The sequence below is a fragment of the Aegilops tauschii genome, chromosome 2 (assembly GCF_002575655.3).
Source record: "Aegilops tauschii subsp. strangulata cultivar AL8/78 chromosome 2, Aet v6.0, whole genome shotgun sequence".
In the NCBI taxonomy this organism is placed as follows: domain Eukaryota; kingdom Viridiplantae; phylum Streptophyta; class Magnoliopsida; order Poales; family Poaceae; genus Aegilops; species Aegilops tauschii.
The window spans coordinates 388,488,956-388,493,954 of record NC_053036.3 but is presented as its reverse complement, the minus strand read 5'-3'; positions in this window follow the sequence as shown (position 1 = coordinate 388,493,954).

Sequence of the window (4,999 nt, the reverse complement as noted above, 5' to 3'; positions counted from 1 at the left end):
GCGGCGGGATGAGGAGGAGAGGCGGCGGGGCGGCTCCTTATAAAGGCCTGGGGGGGGGGGGGCGTCGGCTTGCGGGAGGGGACGCCGAGGCCGTGGCGGCGCCGGACTCCGGGAGGAGTCCCGGTCGGGCACGGGGACGAAGGCGGCGGCGGCTTGGGCCGGCTGGGCTTTGGCCAGTTCGGTCCGAATTTTTTTATTTTGTAAACAGACACAACAAAATAAAAATAAAACCAAATAAAATAAATTTTAACATAGGCATATAATACATCAAAAAATTTAGATTTTTTTCTACAACATGAACATTTTTCTAGCGTCAAATAAATTCCTCAATAATTTAAATAAATTGAACAGTGCTACTGGTTTATTTAAAAACCAAATAAAAATATTTTAAAATACCAAAATGATTTCAAACCCATTTTTCTCCAATTTTCTAATGTAGGGAATCATTTTACCCTATTTTTCATATATTTTATTTTTGGAGAAAAATAATTTGAAATAAAAACCAAATAACTCCAAATTAAAAATGGTTTTCAAAATACTTTCAAAGGGACTTTAAATTTGATTCTTTTAAACTTCCAACTCATATTTCATATGATTTGAAGAAGTCATTTTACTTCTCTCATGAAAATCATTGAGTTGCATAAAGTTTCCGAATTTGAAATATTTCCAAATGGAATTCAAATCTTTTCAAAACCCTTTTTCATTTAATTAAATGGATCGTCTTCACTCTAGGGTTTTCTGATGGAATGAATTTGAATTCATGGAGATCATAAATGCAAGGTGAAAGTTTGGGAAAGTCATTTCATTCCCTCTCATTCAACTTTCAAAAGTTTCAAATTTCACTAAATTTCACACAAGCAACCACACCACAATCAAACAATCAATCAAAACTATTTATTTAATATAACATTCCAAAATTTAGAATTTTGGGATGTTACAAACCTACGACCCTTAAAATGAATCTCGTCCTCGAGATTCGGAGAGGCTAGCAAGAAATATGTTAGGGCCGGGGGTCTCCTCAAAATCCATCGATCATCACAGGGGGTGTGGGGTGCTACCACCCTTAGAAGCATGGTTACGGTTCCATAAAAAACTCACATACTCCATCCTTATTGTTGACAGTGTCGGTCTTCTCAGATTCTTGGGAAAATTTCTACTCTGGCTCTTCCGGTAGTGGCATAACCTTTACCTCAATTCTTCTATGTCCATTTCCTCTTGGTACGATTCTTCTGTGACTGGGTCTTCTTAGCTGACAGGTCTGGTGCCAATACTAAACAACTATCGATCTCTCATGGTGGTCAACAATTTATGGTTTCTCCTGCAGGAAATGGGTCTGGGTTGAACCTCACCGTATGACCTACGATTGGCAACAACTGCCTTGTACATGGGAAAGAAATTGTCATACCATTCTAAGGTTCAATCAAGGTTTAAAATCGTCGTCTCTCTACTATGGGTAAGTCACTCAGATTTACCATCCCATATAGCAAGGTGAATAATAGGAGTAAGTCGGCATGGTGATCAATCCATTCCGCACCCAAATCATTAGCTTGTATATGGTTTAGTGAATCTCGCATTCTATCACTCGGTCATGCTCACAAGCATTGCAGAATTTCTCTTGTCGACGAACTAAGTTCGGATAAATCCATGGATTCTGCAAGCCAAACAAACATCTATTGTTTCTTCACAACTTTCAGGTTTTGCGTAACTCCTATAAGATCATCTGTTGATAAAGTCGTAACTTCTTCCAGGGTTTTTCCTTCAGCAAGTGTGTGCTTGCTTCTTGGCAGGTCCTGTAACATGTGAGTTATGGGCTCACCTCATCACATTTATAGCTTCAACTCATCCTGGGGTTACAATTGCTCTATATTACCAACATTATACCTCCTTTATATCCAATAGTACTTCATCCCTTCATATTCTTGGGGTATCCCATGTATCGAGATAAAACTCATACTTATTTTGTCTGAAGTCCACTTCGTGGAATATCATTATCTTTTCCAGGGGTCAAGTATCCTCACTGGGTACTACCACCCTTGAAATGCACAAATTCATCCATAGACCATATTTCTCATATCCTCGAAAATGGTCAAAATCTTTCTTCATAGAGTAACTACTCATAAAATCCAAATCAGTATCAACGATGCTAACTTTATTGATTCTCAAATTATTACAATCTCCTGCATTTACATTACATGCCTCAACTCAACACCTCAATATAAAAGAATTGTTCCCACTACTACTACTATATTCTTCACAGACCCAACTATTTAACACGAATATCCCCATTGGGACAATCTCTGGCAAAGTGCCCTGCTTCATTACAACGGAAACATAATTCTTTTGACAAGTCTCGAGGTTTCCATGTGATTACATAGCCTCCTTGGGTCCTCGGCTTCCTTTTTGGGCAATCGCTGAAGTAGTGCCCTAGATCTTTGCACCTGAAACATGTGATATGACTCAGGTCCTTCTTTGTAGAAATTGGGTTGTTCCTGGAATCCAATCTATTTCTCTTCCTGGACTTTTCCGTTCCAATCAGGGCTTGTATCTCTTGTAGGTTATACTCTACTTCCACTGTCGGGAATGCTACTAGATTCCCCTTTAGACAATTTTGGGAGATGTGTCCTTCTTCTCCACATGAATAGCATGACTTGGTGCAGGGTTTAATTGGGTATTCTTCGGATGTGTCCTCCACCTCTTCCTTCATCACAGGTTCTTCTAAAATTTCCATGAGGGCTCCTTTCATTGCTTCTTTCTTCTGCTGGATGGTTCTTTGAACCACGGGGTAAATGTGACACTGAGCAGGGTAGTGGGTAGTCTCTTCACACAAGAAACAAGTAATCTGCCTAGTTGGGCATTCTTCAGCTGGGTGACTTTCTTCACAATGAGGGCATTTGTTCTTGTGTTCTTTATGGTTGTGTCCTATTTCTTCACAGAGCTTGCATGCACAAGGTTTCTTCATATAATTTCCATAAGGCTTCAATTTCTGGGACACAAGACGAGACCTTAGCAGAATCAACTTAAATTCTTCCCAAGTGGTTACTCCTTGCCATCCATTGATGGTTTGGTACATCCTCCACCAAGTAGCAGCACCTCTTTCAAAGCACTGAAGAGCATGCTGGGCCATATCCTTTCCGGCTATAGTGTTATTCTTCATGTGATCTTCCATGTTCTGAATCCATTGGTCCGTGTCCAATTGAGTCATCGGTCCAGAAAATATGAATTCATCTCCATTCATCCTCTATTGGTTCCAAGGGTTTTGGGGTGAAATAAGAGAGATAGAGAGGGATACACACAATACAAACAATAGTTTTGAAAATACAGATTTTATTTTGTGGCTGTCGGAAAAACATCAAACTAATGACAGCTCACAATCGTCGCATCTAATGTAAGTATATAACAGGGGTTTGGTCTTATAAAGGTCAATAAATCTTCAAAGTCGTCAAACTTTTCAAGTCTTCGGAGTATTCAACTGTAGTAGCTTCAACACTTCTAATGCATGGTGAAATCCTCTTTACTCCGAAGTGGTCATCACTTATCCGATATCTTGTACTTCTTGGAGTGGTCTCATCAGTTGAATCTTTGTGTGGTCAAAAGGGGAAAGGGGTATAGTCTAACTACTTGAGGTGAGAGGAAATACTTGGTAAAGCTTTAGAAAAGAAGGGATCTCTTTTGAAAATAAAGTTTTTTGAGAAATTATCTCCTAAGGGCTTGCCAGTTTCTAGGGGTCACGTCCTACAGTCAACATGTGCTCTGATACCATCTTGTAGCGACCCGACCCAAATGGATCAAGTCTCTGTGCTTAAGTGTCATCCCTGGATTGGTATGCTGACACACACAGTACTCGAGGATTTATAATAGAGGTAAATCACATGTATAAAGTAACGTAAATACTATTACGTCAATCCATATAGCGGAAGTAACAACAAAGTTGTGGAGTTCCCAACAACACCAACGTCAAAGTTGAGTGTGGACATCGTAACCCTAACGTATCACTTAATCGTCGTAAGAATCCTGCAACATGAGACATTGCAGCCATATAGGTCAGTACATTGAATGTACTGGCAATTTCACACCATAGAGTAATAATGAAAATGTCTATCTCTATATGCACCTTTGGCTGGTGGAGGCTCTAAGTTTAATTTTGCATAAAGCTAATTTTTACCTACAACAAAGGAATAAATTTTATTCACTACCAAGTTGATGCCATTATTGAGAAGGTTCCTCCAACTCAATCCCAAATTACCAAGTATAGATATTAACCCAACAAATTCATTAAGTACAGTGATGAGATCAACCAATAATTCAAGTACCAGAAACTCAAGATGTCCATAACCGGGGACACGGCTAATCATGATTAGTTTGTACAGTCTGCAGAGATTTGCGCACTTTTCCCCACAAGACTCGATCTCCTCCATTGGATTTCTCGCACTACATGAAGTTTGAGAAATGGATGATTGAGACACAGTCTTTCCGAAGCATTAACTCTTTACTCTGGGTAGACAGTACCACCTACTTTCCCTTACATCTGCTAGCCTACCACTGAAAGAGGTCACACAACATACTCAACTATGCCAGAGCCCATAATGGCTTGTGGCTGCACACGAAAGTTTCCAGCATGAATAATCTTATGATCCCTTTGAGCCTGGGTGGCATTCCATAGGGTGATCACATGGGTACTCCGGGATCCCCTTGGGCAAGCACTGGGTTCTCTAGGTGCTCGTGCAAACCACTGGGTGCTCCAGGGTGCCCCAACCAATCCACCCAGATGTGTATTAAAGTAGCCACCTTAAGTTTCCCTTAGTTATTATCTCTCACAACTTGCATGATTCTCACATACCAATCCACGTCTATGAGCATGGCTAAGCAATAACTAACAAAGCGTATATTCCCGGGGTGATCAAAGGTAATAGGTTCCTACCTCATTAACTACATAGCAATGCCCCAATTCCCAATCCTACTCATGCAAATCTTTGAGGGTGAAACTAATGCATTAAAACTG